A 16484-nucleotide genomic window follows, 5' to 3' on the forward strand; every position below is an offset into this window, starting at 1 on the left:
ACACTGGCATTCGCCCAAGCCCCTCTGCCCCCACCATCCTTAGAAAGTCGCATTCCTACTTCCCCCCAGGGTCCCTGGCCAGGCTGCCCGCTGCCCTCTCAGCTGGGCTCTTGCCACTCATCTTGCCTTGCTTCCCACACTCTTTCAGGGGCCTCTGTCCCCAGCATCCCCTAGGGCTGCTTTCACAGGTCACCTGGGGCCTTCTCGTTCCCCATCTCCTCCCCTCTGTCTCTGCGGCAGTCCACACTAGCTAGTGGCTGCCCCCTGCTTCCTGAATGTTCTCCCTGCCTGAGCCACACCCTCCGGGATCTCTTCCGGTCCCCTGACCACACTCACTCTCTCTGCCTCCTGCGCAGGCGCCTCTCTCTGCCCTGAAGTATCCCCCAGGGTTTTCTTTTTCCTTTTCTCAACTCAAGTCACCCAATCTCGTCCACTCCAGATCATGTCAGTGACTGCTTGCACATAAATGGCTCCCAGGGGTCTGACTCTGGCTCCAGATGTGTATGTTCGCCGTCCCCCTGGATGACCTCCAGACAGCCCAAATGCAAGCCCACTCGCCTCCTGCAGAGCCGTCCCCTCTGCTCCATGTGGGCATGACAGGGCTGCTGGTGCTGAGGCTTCAGGCCTGAGCTCTCCACTCTCCATCAAGACCTCCTTCCCAGATTCCCTGCTCAGAACTAAGCCCTGAGTGTCCCTCAGCCTCCGTGGTAGCTCACACTAAGGTCATTCTGGCTTAGAGGCCACTGATACAATCCATATCTGCATCCACCATAGGGGAGAGGGCTCTCTGTCTCCGGGGCTGCTCAGGACTGGGCGTTGAGTGTTTATTAAATACTAGACCTGTGGAGTTAGCCCCCTGACTCTTTCCTGGGACACTGCCCTGTTGCCCACCTGGTGGCCGGCTCGATGTCACCATCTTTGCAAGACCTTCACCCCAGCTGGTCCCACCAGTCCTCAAGGAGCTAGAGCCTGCATCCTCCCTGAGCCAGAGAGCCAGCTCACCCTGGGCTTCTGCAGGAACACCTGCTCCAGCACCCTCCAGCCCACCAACCCTCCCACCTGGAGCCCCACCCTCCCCTGCAGGCCACTTGCCACCACCACCCCACAAGCCCTTAGTTCCTCCTGCTCCAGGCGCTGACAGGTCCTGGGGAAAAGTTCGGGACCTCAGTCGCCCTTTCCTCCGTGATCCGTCAGAGCTCTGGCTCCTCAGTGCCCCCCTGACCCTGTTTCTGTTCCCATCCTGTTACACCCCCAGGGGGTTACATGTTCACCGTCCGCTTGGAAAGAATTTCCTTTTTTTTCTTCTTCTTCTTGGGGCTCCAGTGAAGCACAAAACCAGATGCTCGTAAAGGCTAAATGGGTCCCGCAGCCTCTCTGCCCTGAGTAGCTCTCTGGGGAGCCTGGTGGACCAGGTGGTGCTGGGAGGAGCTCCTTTGTGAAGGGGGGCTACCCTCGGCTCTCCTGCCAGTCTGGGCTGGAATTTCTTCTTTTCTCCCACCAACCCCTTGGCGGGAGCAGGGAAACAATGAGAATGCTGAACAGGACCCCGGCCTACATTCTCAAATTGCTTTGGTGTGGGGACAAAGGAAGTGGGAATCGCAGGATGCATTTGGAATTAAGAAGAAATCCAGGAACTGGAGCCACGGCAGGCTGAACTTTCAGAGCCAGAAGCCGGAGGGAAGGATGCGCTGGAGGCAGCTCCAGGGACCTCACCCGTGACATTTGTGGACGTTCCTCCCGGGGGTTCACCATTCACATGACTCCACCATGCTGTTTGCATCCACTTCTTTCTGTCCTGCCAGAAACCAAAGAAGTCCCAGTTCCCATACCTGAGAGAGAGAGACCTAGATTGGTCCCGCTCATCTTTTGAGCCAAGCCAGAGGGGTCATGGGTCACTGGCCAGCCTATGGATTGGCTAATTTGAGGTCAAGTCTGAACAGCTGGGCAGGCAGATGGTAGTGGGACAGGTCATGTGCTACAAAACACAGCTGTCTGGGTACCAGTGTCTGTAGGTGGTACTTCTCCTAGATGGGGGAGGGGCGGGGCAGATTGTGATTGACATCTCTAGCCCACCAGATCAGTTAGGAACACAGCTGCAAGGAATAAGGAAGCTGATCAATAGCTGCTTAAACGTGGGCCATTATTTTTCTCACTTGACAAGTTACAAGGTAGGTGGTTGTTGGCATTGTCATTCACACAGCCAAGCTCTTTCTATCTTTGCTTCATAATCTTTGGTGTGTTGGCTTTTCTCCTCTCTATTGCCTCATCATGATCAATGGCTCCATAACACATTCTTATTCAAGGCAGACAAAAACGGAGAAGGGCCTGGACTGTGGCATCTGCCTCCTTTTATCAAAATAATAAAAGCTTGCCCAGAACCACCCCTCCCCTAGCACACCTCCACTAGGTCTTATGGGCCAGAACTGGGTCCCTTTGTGGGGTCACAAAGGAGACTGGTAAAGTACCAAACAGGATGAAGTCACTGGTTTAGAGCAGTGGTCCACAAAGCGGGCCAAATTCAGCCCACGAACTAAGAATGAGTTTTACATTGTTAAATCGTTGGGGAAAAAAATCAAAAGACTATTTCATGATACGTGAAAATTAGATGATAGTTACCTCTTGGCCCACAAAGCCTTAATTTTACTATGTTGCCCTTTACAGGAAAAGGTTGTTGCTTTAGGGCAAGAAAGATACTGCCTCTGGTTGGGCCCACTGCTGTCTGAACACAATCGGGATTCTGGCGCCGGAAGAAGCAGAGAGCGGGTATCAGGCAGGCAGCTCTCAGTGTCTGCTACGTACGCCAGTCAACACATTCCAAGCCTGCATCGAATTATCTAATCCACAGCAGCATAAGCTAAGATGCCCCATCTCACCAGGAACCTGACACAGAGGGGTTTTGGGGAAGCCCTCTGCCTCGAGGACATCTTCCCAGACTGACTGAATGTGTAGGATGTTGAAGGTGACCTGTGGAAAGGAAAGGGGGCCACCAGGAAATGTCTGGCTGGTTGTGCCCCAAAAGGCTCAGTGAGGTATTCTTTGCTCAAGGAACTTACCCCCAGCCAAGGTACTGGTCCTCCGTATTACAGGTCTAGGAAATGGGTCTGGTCAGTGTTCCACAGTTACCAGTGTCATATAAGCTGACACGGATGGCCTAACTCATTAGCACATGAAGGTCAAAGGCCCAAGGCCAACATTCTAATTTTGAATGGGACATACAGCTTGACTATCACACACGCCAATGTCCTCATGATGATAAATGAACTTGATGGGAAGCCAAACTGAGGTCTGAAAGCCCCTTAGAGAGATCAGAGGCAAAGCCAGGAAGCTAATGGGAAGAGCCATTTACTTAATGCACCAGGCATGAGGATCTGTCCCCAGGCCAGGGTTCCACCTCCCTGTGCATCCTGCCTCTGTTTCCATGATACAGCCCTCTCCATCCTCCCATCTAAATGACTCATGCTTCAGTCCCAGCCTTTTCTCTTACTCTGTGCCTTTAAGTTCACTTAACTTGTCCCTAATCATCATGGGTCCATTTCAGAGTGGAACCCTCAGAAGCCAGTCTTGAGAGCTTTTATGTCTAAGCTTTAAGGAGCATCTAGTAGTCACCTTAGTGGGTCACCCTTACAGATTAGGAAGTTGGCGTTTCTCTAATCCCGGGTGTGAACTGCACATGCCCAGGTGGGGCCTAGGTGTCCTCTGACACCTTTCAGCCAGCCAGTACCCTCCAGCCAATAACAAATGGCCAGGCAACGGTCATTGAACACTGCATGCATTTGATGATATTTACTGAGCACTTACTCTGTGCCCAGGAGGTGGGGATATATCAGTGTACAAAAGAGAAAAAACTCTCTGCCTCCATGGAGTTCTCGTTTCAGGAGAGACAGGAGTGATAGTAATAATCAACATAAACAAAATATACAGTAGATGGCAATAGCAAAAGAAATATCACAGAGAAAGAGAAGAGGAAGTGTTGGGGACTGGGGAGATTGCATTTCTAGATCAAGCACCCGGAGAAGTTCAGGTGGAAGGCGATGTCTGAGAAAAAGCCTGAAGATGGTGGGGAAGTGAGCCATGCAGATCTCTAAGGAACAGCATTACAGGCAGAGGGAACAGCATGTGCAAAGTCCTGGCTTAGGAGGAGACCTGGTGTGTTCAAAGATCAGCGAGGAGGGCAGTGTAGCCAGAGCAGATCAGACAAAGGAGGGGAGTAGGAGATGAAGATGCCAGATCCCAGTAGGTGACAGGCACCAAGTCACACAAGGCTGTGTAAGTCAGAGCAGGACTCTGGCTTTCCCTCTGAGTGAGGTGGGGCCTTAGGAGGGCTTGAGGACAGAAGTGACAGGACCTGATTTTGGGGCAACAGGGTCCCTCTGGCTGTTGTGTTGGGGCAAAAAGAGACAGAGAGGCCAGAGCAGAAGCAGGAGGCCAGTTAGAGAGTGGTGACTGCAACAATCCAGGCAAGAGATGGTGGCAGCTTGGCCACTGGCCAGAGGGATGGAGGTGAATGATGAGAAGAGGTAGATTCTGGAGGTTTTCAAGATGGCATGTCCGTGTGCCACACCCACACTCAGCACATCCTTCCCAAGCTACCATCTAGACCTTCCTGCCTTGTTAGGAGCCCTTAACACCCCAGGAAAGATTTTTCTTTAATCAGGCACAGACACTTCCAACATAAGGTGGCATCTTGTCAAGTCCTTTATAGGATCCCTTCCCTAAAAAGAGGATATTAATTCAAAACAAGTCTGAATTGTAAGGATGTCAGCCAAGCATTTGCAAACAGTGGGGACTCCAGAGCTGAGGAAGCTGAATTGAAAGACAGACTCAGGGGCCCTTGCCAGAGTTTTGCCCTTTGCATCAAAGGCACCACTGGCCAGGAGTGAGTAAGGGAAACTCTGCCCTCTCCACTGCGTACCCCCCACACTCCCCACCCCTAACTCCAAGAAGAGCCTGGCCAGTCATCTAACCTGCAGCCACTGTCCTACTGCCCAAGAACTGCTCTCTGAGTGAGGACACAGTAATGATCCCCCATCCGCCTGATCCCCTGCAGGAACTTTCTACCTTCCGCAAGGACTTCATGCTCATTAGACTGAACAGGCTTGTGGGTCTGGGGTCAGAAGGGACCTTGAGAGCAGAGTTGGACAGTATAGTTTCTCAGGTGCTCCATTTGGTGGAAGAGGAGGAGCCAGCAGCTCTGAACTTTTAGAACAAACTTCTTCCTCGTCAGCTGAGAACTGGGCAGTGGGCTTAGAGGAAGATCCTTCCTCAGTCTGCTAGGACAGCACTAAGAGAAGGCCCACTGGCTTCTACCTCCTCCGGCTCTTTGAGCCAGAGTCAAGCCATGCAATGCGTGCTCCAGGGAGCTGAATCCCTGGGCCCATTCCTGCCAGGCCCCTTTGCTGGGACTGAGCCACCTTGTACCCTGGGTGGCTTCCCAGTCTATGGGCCCATTGCTCACTCTGTCACTGGTGCCTAGAAATATTCCTCTTGGGTTGAGTGATTTCCCCAAAGAGAGGTGTATCAGTCAGCTGTTGCCACAATAATGCTGAAAAATAAGTCACCCCTAAATTCACAGTTTACAAGAGCAGGCATTTGTTTTTCTTGCTTCTGTGTCTGTCTACAGGTTCTAGGTTTGGTTCCAAGCTCCTGTGGACTCAGATCTGTTCCCCTTTTCTCCATATTCTTCTTGAAACATCAGTTGTTGGGGACATGTTCTTCTCAAGACAAACGGCAAGGACACGAGAGGCCAAATCCAACTGCACAAGCATGGCAAAGCTTCTGCTCATATCGCATCATGCCCATTCACATTCCATTGGCCAAAACAAGTCACATGGCCAAGCCCAAAGTCAATGGGGCAGGAAGATATACTCTGCTCGCAGATGGAGAGGAAAGGGATTGAATATGTGCTGAATAATTTTCCAGTCTATCACAGGGAGCTGAGTTAGGACTTAAACGTGAGTTTGGGGGGAACACCATTCAACCCATAACAACCTCTTTAGTGGGAGGAGATGCAAGGTCTCATGGCAAAGCGTGTGGTCACAGGGAGAAGAACTGAAGTCACTTTTGCCGTCAACTCCCACAAGGGGCAACACCAATCTGGCTCTCTCCCTGAGCAAGAACAAGCACAGGCTGGACCACCCACCCCTGCCGCCTGGAGCAAGGACCCCAGCCTGCAAGCCGTAGGTTCCCTCCCCTGTCACTGGGGCTCTCACACCTTTTTATGTGAGACCCTAAAGAGATCCTGTTGTACACATGCTTTGAAGAGCAGAGGGAGCTATAAGGAGAGACAGTGGTTTTCTAAGCTAAATAGGGTATCATTCGGGCATAAAAGCAACAGGCAGGCATTTCCAAACACAAATGAACTTTCTTTTAAAAAAGTACCTCTGACAAAGCCTGGTCAATGGAAATACAGTGAAAAAGCGCAACTCTGAAACAAAAACGGGATATAACTAAAGTGACAAAAGAGAATATCATGAACAGTTTTAGACCAGTAAATGTTTAAGCCAACATGAAAAGGTCAATTTTCCAAGAAAATAGAAATTGCCAAAATTGTGTCTCCCCCCAAAAAGCAGACAATCTTAACAGAACATTAACCATAAAAGAAATTAAAACAGTAGTCAAAGATGTACTTCCAAAAAAAACACACACACACACACACACTAACTCCAGCCAGTTTTACAAGTAACGTCTTTTTTTCTTTTAAAGATTGGCACCTGAGCTAACAACTGTTGCCAATGTTTTTTTTTTTTTTGCTTTATCTCCCCATACCCCCCAGTACATAGTTGTATATCTTAGTCGTGGGTCGTTCTAGTTGTGGCACGTGGGACGCCACCTCAACGTGACCTGACAAGCAGTGCCATGTCCACACCCAGGATCCGAACCCTGGGCCACCGCAGCAGAGCGCACAAACTTAACCACTCAGCCACGGGCCCGGCCCCACAAGTAACGTCTTTAAATCATCAGGAAACAGATAATTAACATTTTATACATACTTTCCCAATGTATATAGTGAAAAGATGTAAAGCTACTCAAATTATTTTGAAAGCCCAAGAAATAAAAGAAAAAAGCCCTGGAAAGCCCCAAAAAAAGATCTTAGGTCACTTGTGAATATAGATGCAAAAGCCTAAATAAATATTTGCACAGGAAATCCAACAACATATTAAAACAATAATATATTATGACCAGTGTGGTAGGTTGTATTATTGTCAAAACATGCGCTGGCCCAAGCTGCTGGGCACTTTTCTGCAGGAAGATTATATGTCTATTCCCTGACATCAAGCTCTGCCACTGACTTGCTTTGACCAATGAAATATGAAGTTTCTGAGCAGAAAGCTCGAGATGTTCCAGTATCTCTCTTTTCCATCTACCATGGGATGCTCCGTCAACCTGGGTCCTAGAATTAACAAGACATGAAATCAATCTTCAGTGCTCATGTGACATGAGCAAGAAATAAACTTCTGTTGGAATTCAGTAAGATTCGGGGGTTGTTTGGTACCAGAGCAGAACTTAGCCTAAGCTGACTAATACAACAAGGTAAAGACTGTCCCAAAAATACAAGTAAAACATTAGAAATTTTATCAATGTAATTAATACATTAACAGATAAAAGGAGAAAACTCCTTTGAGAATCTCAATAGAGGCCGAAAAAGCATTTGATACAATTCAATATTGATTCATAATAAAACACTTACAAACTCGATGCAGAAGGAAATTTCTTTAACCTGATAAAAGGTACCCACCAGAAACCTAGAGCTAATAGCATACTTTTTGGAAACTTTAGAAGCTCTCCCATTAAAGTCAGGAACAAGGCTTTGGTCCCCATACCGCTCTGTTACTGAACAGCGTACCAGGAGCTACATTTGTTTCTTATTAAGCATTTAGTAAGTATTTATTTTACTAGTAAGTATTTATCTTACTAGTATTTATTTCTTATTAAGTATTTCTTAATGCAGCAAGAAAAGGGTAAGGAAATATGACTATCGAAATTTGTAGGTAATACGATCTACCTAGAAAACTGACTGATAAATAACTCTAACTAATAAAGGAGTTTGCAATTTGGCCAAGTGTAAGTCAATATTCAAAACGTAGTCACCTTCCTATCCCCCAGCAATGATCATTACGTGACATTTGAAATCAGCAGGGAAAGGATGGATAGTCCAACCAGTTGTATTGGGATAACAGCCAACAATGAGGAATAAGCATGAACCTGGAGCCCTGCCTCAGACTACAAGTCCACTAAATGGACAAAATAAAAACTTAAGAAATATTAAAAACCAAAGAATACTACCTTTATTGGTTGAGATAGAAATGCGTACTTTTGTGTGTGTCTTCTTCTTTTCCCCAAAGTCCCCCAGTACATAGTTGTATATTCCAGTTGTAGGTCCTCCTGGTTCTGCTATGTGGGACGCCACCTCAGCATGGTCTGATGAGCGGTGCCATATCCGCTCCCAGGATCCGAACCGGTGAAACCCTGGGCCACCCAAGCAGAGCATGCAAACTTAACCACTCAGCCACAGGGCCGGCCCCTGCATATTCTTAGTTACAAAAAGGACACGCCATAAGAGCAAAGATTAAGTTTGCTCATTTCTGAATTCAAAAGACCCCATAAGTAAAGCAGCTGTCTGGGGGAAAACATTTGCAATTCATATCACAGACAAGAAGACTATTATCCTTAATATGTTTTTTTAAACTCCTACAAATCACTAAGGAAAAGACAACATAGAAATGTGGGCTAAGGGAAAGAACAGAAAATCCCCAGGGGAAAAAAAACAAATGGCTAAGAATCATAAGAAAAAATATCACTGATGCAGGCTCAGTGAGCCAAGGAGTTGAAAGAAAGATTGCTTGGACTCTCAAGGTCTGGTAGTAGTGCTCCTTTATTCAGAGAATAGCGTGGGGACAGGACCCAGGGGCAGCGAAGAGCTGCAATGTGTTGAGGGTTAGGGCTAAATTTATAAGGCATGGGTACACGACCTATTTGTACTAGATAAAGGAAAGCTGATGTAGAAAGTCATTAAATGGTATCAGTGCAGGTGGGGTCTGGTTATTGTGTGGTCGTATAACTTTAGCTGTGAATTGGGTCATATAGATCGGCATATAAGCCAGGACACTTTGGGCTTCTCTCCCTGGGGCAGCCTTGATCCACACCATAAAATCCCCCCGAACCCATTTGGCCCCGAAATCCTTTGGGGATACAGACGATGGTCAATCTTCTGTAACTACTTCCAGCTGTACAAGGTCGTAGAGCTGTCCCTAAATGGGGCCATAGGGATACAGGCAGGAAGTTCAGTAGACCGGAAGATTGCACCCATGGAGTCCAAGGCAGACAAGGTATACAGGTGCCCTGGATATGGCAGAATCATTTGACGAGAAGTGGTCCAGGAGGTGAAACGTCGTTGACATGTGGAAGGCAAACAACGAAATAGACAATGAGTTATAATAAGAAATACAAGCAATACGATTAACCCAAAAAATAAAGCTTTGATAGTAGTGCAGAGACCTGGACCTCACCAGGAGTCCAACCAGTCATTTAGGGACAGGGTAGGGGTCAGACATGGATTTAATTTCGTGACTCATATCAGATAGGAAATTTGTTTAGGGTTTCCATGTGCCAGATGACACTTTGATTCCTAATTGGGGAAAGAAGATTGAGGCAAGGTGATCATACCAGTGGAAGACAGAACAGGTCCAATGTTGTTATAGGTTGGGTAGGTTAGCAGGAGGAGATATAGTAAATGTAGTTCTACCTTGCATCCAGATGAAACCTAGGGTGCATTGTCCAAGCCATCCAGACAGCAGCCAAGGCCATAAGTTGGAGCCACATAACCACTGAGTGCCATTAGGGGCTATGCAACGTATGCTGGGCAGTCTATGCCAGTCAGTCCCAAACAAATCAGTTTTTTTTTAAGGCTATGATATGAGAACACATATAAGGGGGAATTTGACCCATAGGTCGGGTGCTATTAGGCCACGTATCACAAGTGTGGTTGGTTCGTTCCCGACACAGAGAGGCCTTTTGACTGAGTTCACCACTAGTAAGAGTAAGCCAAACATATTCGTCCCAAAGTTGATATAGCCAAAGTTATTTCTTGATTTGTATAAATAGAACTAATAAGGCCCAAAGTGGGAGGAATGGGGAGTAAGCTTAAAAGATTACTTTAGCTGCCCGTTTAGCCTCCCAGCCAGTGAAATTATTACCCTTGCTCTCAAGGGATAAATCTTTCTGATGTCCCTGGCAATGGACCACAGCCACTTGCTTTGGAAGATGCACAGAGTTCAGCCTTTTGGGCAGACGTATTGGCTGGAAGGGCTTGTGCCTCGATGACATGCGAGGCATTTACTATAGCATTGCCTGCTTTGCATATGCCCTGTTCTATGAAGCTACTGCCATCTATAAACCAGGTGTCATCTGCATTACCTATAAGGGAATCTAGCTGGTCAGGCCTGCTAGAGTATGCTTGTTCTATGACTTCAGAGCATGTATGCTCCAAATCCTGCACTGGGTAGTCAGGACTAGGCATAAGGTCTGCCAGACTAATCATTTGACACCTTAAGGATGACCTCAGGGGTGTCTAGGAGGACGGCCTGATATTTAGTTGAATGTCCTCCAGTCATCCATTGATGTCATAATCTCCATTTGGCTTCTTTATAGGCAAGATAGGAGTATTATAGGGAGATTGACATCGTTTAAGGAGGCTGTGACTGAGGAATTTTAATATAAGGGGTTGTAATCCTTCAATTGCCTCTGGTTTTAAAGGGTATTGCTTCTTATAGGGTACAAGAGAAGAGTCCTGCAGGGTAATAGAGACTGGCTGTGCTGTTAGAGCTCTTCCCGGAAGGGAGCAGTGCCAAACCTGGGGGTCAATTTCTTCCTGTATATCTGGTGGAATACTAGAGGGTATCTGGGCAACAACAGAGCTTGGAGAGAGAGCAGCAAACAAGCCGTCCTCCTCAAGTGTTAGAATAAGTTGGCCTCCTAATTTTTCATCGTCTCATCCTAGTAATGGAGTAGGACAAGTAGCTAGGACTAGGAAAGTATGGGAAAACATCCGAGTCCAGTATTGGCAAGATAAAGGAAGAGTCTGATAACAAAACTTAGAGTTGCCGTCTATTCCAACAATTTTTTGATGGGACTTAGGAGTTGGGCCAGAGTGGCAAACAAGGACGGAGTAAGCAGCTCCTGTATCAGTAAGAAAGTTGATTTGCTTACCTTCCACATCCAGAGTAACCCAGGGCTCAGTCTGTTCGATGGTGATGGGAGCCAGACTGGCCTCTGGGCCCCATCAGGCAGAGTCTTCAGGATTGCGTCTCAGGGCAGGGAAGTGTGTTCTGGGCCCCTCCTCGCTCTGGAGGTGAGGACAATCACGCTTCCAGTATCCCCCTCACTTCCAGAAAGGACAAGCCCCAGGAGGAAGATCCTTTGTTGGGCACTGTTTGTTCCAGTGTCCAAGTTGATGGCAACGGTAACAAGAGGACTTACCCCCGGCCTCTGGCATTGGTAGTTTGAGACTTGGGCCCCTGGTTAGCCTGTTTCTGTGGCGTGTCTGCAATGGCAGCTGCTAAAATGTGAGCCTGTACCTTACCCTGTAATTTTGCCCTTCTGTCCTTATCCTGTTTAAGAGTCAAATTCCGATCATTAAACACCTGAGTAGCAACCTCTAAAAGTCTCTGTACAGGTGTTTGAGGACCCAAGGCCAATTTAGCCAATTTTTGGCTTGTGTCTGGAGCAGATTGACTAATGAAGTGCATGTTTAGAATAGTCATCCCTTCCAGAGAAGTAGGGTCTAGATTAGTGTATTTTCGAATAGCTTCAGCTAATCTCCCTTGAGAAATAGCAGGGTTTTCCTCTTTTCCCTGAGTTATTTCTGGGAGTTTGTCAAAATTGACTGGCTTTGTATAGACACACATACACAGAGCCTCCATAGCTATTGTTTTCAAAATTACTGCCATGAATCAGGTACTGTAATACAAAGCTCACTAGTTATGAATCCAATTTTTGTTTTGAGCCTTTTTACTAATATTTGTCGAGAAGACATTTAAGATGCTAGATTTTTTGGTAAGGGCACTCTATGGCTGTTTTTTTCCTTTTTTTTTTTATTTCTTCAGTCTTAGGAATTAGTGATGGGCTAGATAATAGATCCTGAAGAGGGGAGATAATAATCCTTTTTGAGATAAAGGAACTGGGTGGAATCTGAACTGCCTCTAGAGCTGTATTTCCAGTCTTGGGAGGATTTTCTAAGGACAGTTGCTCTTGATTTCCCAGAAACTGGGTTGTAATTTGAATGACATTATAGGTTGATCTACCTGTCCAACTACATCATAAAGAGACAGAGAAACCACTCAAGTTTTCTCCAAGATGGAGTTTCTGGGGCATATCCCATCCAATTGAAAGTGTTTCCAATTAGTTAGAACGTACCTGAGGGGTGAGTCTCCGGGGATGCTTGGGGCATTCCCCATGGCGATGAAGCACCGTCAAAGATTTCTTTGTTTCTCAGTTGCAAACCTCAAAAGGAGACCAAAATGGCCACCTTAACTTCAAGAGAGATGAAAGAAAAGGGTCCATTACCTTGAAAATCCTCCCTGAACCCAGGGCAGCGTCCTACCCATTGTTCCTCCTGTGGGCTTCCTATAGCAAGGGATGATGGGGGCATCCCCCAGCATTGCATCCCTTGTATACCTTCTCTATTATGCCTGGCAGTAATAGGTGCCTGGTGAATGGTCCCAGAGGTAAAAGAATAGAGAAAAACAGGGAAGAATTTTCCACTGGTCTGGGGGACATTCTACCCAATTGCATCCTGGAGCCATTCTCCCAAGAAGGGGTCCCCATACTCATCCAAAGCTTAGGATTTGGTACTTCTCTTGAACTAAAGTCCCGGTTGGGACTTTCCTGAGGTTCAAAGTGTGGTCAGGAGCCATAGGGAGGGATCCCAATCCACCCTTAGGAAAAGAAACCTGCCATGGGAGTCTTGGAGATTGGCGACTGTCCTACTGACTTAAGTGGTCGACCTGCACCCATGTAAAATTTATATGTTAGAGACAGGATTAGGAAGGAAGGGATTAAGTCATTCTTCATCACCCTTAGGCTTAAGGTACTGATTCTCTTCAGGTTGAATGCCAAGATTTACCCCATAGAGTAGCCATGGGCAGCAAACGTGGATTCATACAGCTGTCCAAGAAGGTTCCTGATGAATAAGTGAATTTAGATCCATCCTTGAAAAAGAAGAAGGCACAAGGAAGGAAAGGGCGCTTACCAGAACTTAAGCTCACAAGCCCATGAAGCAAGCTCCCCGTATGGGCCACCAGAAGAAATGATGCAGGCTCAGTGAGCCAAGGAGTCAAAAGAAAGATTTCTGGGACTCTCAAGGTCTGGTAGTAGTGCTCCTTTATTCAGAGAATAGCATGGGGACAGGACCCATGGGCAGTGAAGAGCTGCAATGTGTTGAGGGTTAGGGCTAAGTTTATAAGGCATGGGTACATGACTTACTTTTACTAGATAGAGGAAAGCTGATGTAAAAAGTCATTAAATGGTATCAGTGCAGGTGGGGTCTGGTGATTGTGTGGTCGTATAACTTTAGATATGAATTGGGTCATATGGATCGGCTTGTAGGCCCGGATGCCCTGGCCTTCTCTCCCTGGGGCAGCCCTGATCCACACCATAAAATCCATCGGGTCATATAGATCGGCATGTAGGCCAGGACACTTTGGGCTTCTCTACCTGGGGCAGCCTTGATCCACATCATCACTAGTTGGGAAATGCAAATTGAAACAAAAATGAGACACTCATTTCACCTACCTGGTGACAAAGAAACATCGATTTTTCTTTACATTGAGTGATGGCAAAGTTGCATAAATACTGGTGCTCTCACACCTTATTGGGAGGAGTGTAAATTGGTAAACCTCTTTTCAGGAAAATTTGACAGTGTCTTCCAAAACTGAAAATAATGATGCCCCATGATACAGGGACCTTCACACACAGGCACACACAGGCATTGTCTGTGGTTATTGCGGCATTGTTGGTAATAACGAACACTTAGAAACAACAAAAGTCCATCTTTAGCAAAGTGGATACTTGAATGAAGTATGGTCATACAATGAAATTCTGTCTCTCATTTAAAAGGAATACACGAGATCCATGACTTAAACACAGAGAGTATTCTTCCTGTTGCATGAACAAAAGCAGATTGAAAGAGAATACGGACAGGGCGATTCCATTTATCTAAAAAGACACATGCACACAAGATACTATGTAATTTCTACAGGATGTATGTCGAAATACTCTTTAATATTTTGGGAGGACAAACGCCAAACTCGTCAGGAGACAGGGAGGGATCAGAATTCAGGAAGGTGATCACAGGAAACACTAGCTTTATCTGTAAAGTCCTTTTCTTTTTTTTTTTTAGGAGATTGTGTCATTAAAAATTAATCTTTTAAAAATATTAGAAGTTCCACCAATTATTCTATTGCCTTCATCCACGTAATAAACACTTTTTGCACCCCTATCATATACCTGGACACTATGGGGATACAAAGATGCAATCCCTGTGAGCCACGCAAGACACCTGGGCTCATGATTAGCAAACAAGGCCAAAACGACGAGGTGGTAAGAAGCAAAGCGAAGGGCTTAGGGAATTCAGAGGACAGAAAATTGCTTCTCGAGGGGGCAGGGAGAGGTAGATAGGGCAGTAACATCACAAGAAAGTTTCATTAAAAGGAATTACCTGGATGCTGAGTCTGAAAGCTTTGGCAACTTGAGACAAAATCTTGAGAGAAGCAAGAGAGAAATGACACCTTACTATGGGAACACAACTCTAAAGACAGCAGATGTCTCATCAGAAATCATGGAGGCCAGAAGAAAGACACAACATTTAAGTGCTGAAGGAAAAGAAGTGCCAACCAGAAATCTAGCTCCAGTGAAAATATCCTTCAGGAATGAAGGGGATGGGAGGAGGCTAGAATGATCCATGTGGTAATGGATTAGAATTGGAGTCATCAGTAAGAACTCACACTTAATATGGATACAGATAGTTACACTTAATATAGAAATATCTATAGACATGTACATATGTACATGGGTTAGTATACACACAGATCTGTCAGCTGAGAGGGCCCAGAAACAATGACACCCCTGTAGCAACAAGCACACCCAGTGCCCAGATCTTGGTGTCTAATACCATTCTCCATTAAAAGGAACCAGGGCTCCTTGGAGAAATGGCTGTTTCTAGGACTGGGGTGGGACAGATACAAGATGAGCCTGGAGAATCTTGTAGTGCCAGAAAGTAAGGAAGTGCTCAAAAAAGAAAAAGAAAAAAAAAGAACACATAGAGGGGGGTATATCAAAGGGACATAAGAGCCAATTGAAAGAGCTCCCAATGGCCAAAGCTGGAACGATTTAACAACAAAATATAGTAGTATCGGATAATCCAAAGTATAAAGTAAATATCCATGAGTCCATTCTGATACAAATAAACAACTGAATAAATTAATAAAGGGCAGGTGAAGGGAGATAAGGGATAATTCTGCTGTGCAGAAGAATTCCAAATAAATTAACGTAGATACTCTACTCTGGAGGAGGGGAGCATATCTCCTTAAGTGTGGCTGCCCATAGTGACTTCCTGCCAAAGAAGACAGTATGGCAAGGGGGGGAGGGGGGATGTAACTTTACAGTGGGGAAACCTGACAGACACGACCTAAGCCAGGTGATCAAGGTCAACATTGACAGTCATAAATCATGTTAACAGTATGTATTCTTGAGATGATGAGATGAGATGCACTTTACCTCCGTGATTTTCCTCCCAAAAACCTGTAACTCCAGTCTAGTCATGAGAAAAATATCAAATTCCAATAGAGGGGCATCCTACAATATACCTAACTGTACTCCTCGAAACTGTCAAGATCATCAAAAACAGGGAGAGTCTGAGAAAAGGTCACAACCAAGAGGAACCTAAGGAAATACGATGACTAAATATAACGTGGTATCTGGATGGAATTCTGGAACAGAAAAAAGGTCTTTAGGTAAAAGCTAAAGAAATCTGAACAAACTATGGACTTTAGTTAATAACAATATACCAGTATTGGTACATTAGTTGTAACAAATGTATCACATTAATGTAAGACGTTAATTGTAGGGAAAATGGTGGGGGGGACTCTAGATGCTTCCTTTTTCTGTAAGTCTAAAAAAAAGTCTATGGATACAAAAAAACTGATAGAACTGAAAGGATAAACAAAAACACAGTTATAGTTAGACACTTTAACACTATTTTCTCAAGAGTTGATAGAACAAGACAGAAAATCACCAAGGATATGGAGGAAATTAACACTATCAACCAAAAAGACGTAATCAACATCTATGGACACTCCACCCAGCAGTAGCAGAACACACATCCTCTGCAAGAGCCATAGGTCATATACCAAGCTAGACCATATCCTGGGCCATAAAACAAACCTTAACAACTTTAAAATAATTGAAATCATACAGTCCATCTTCACTTG

Source organism: Equus caballus, chromosome 22 (genome assembly GCF_041296265.1).
Source record: "Equus caballus isolate H_3958 breed thoroughbred chromosome 22, TB-T2T, whole genome shotgun sequence".
In the NCBI taxonomy this organism is placed as follows: domain Eukaryota; kingdom Metazoa; phylum Chordata; class Mammalia; order Perissodactyla; family Equidae; genus Equus; species Equus caballus.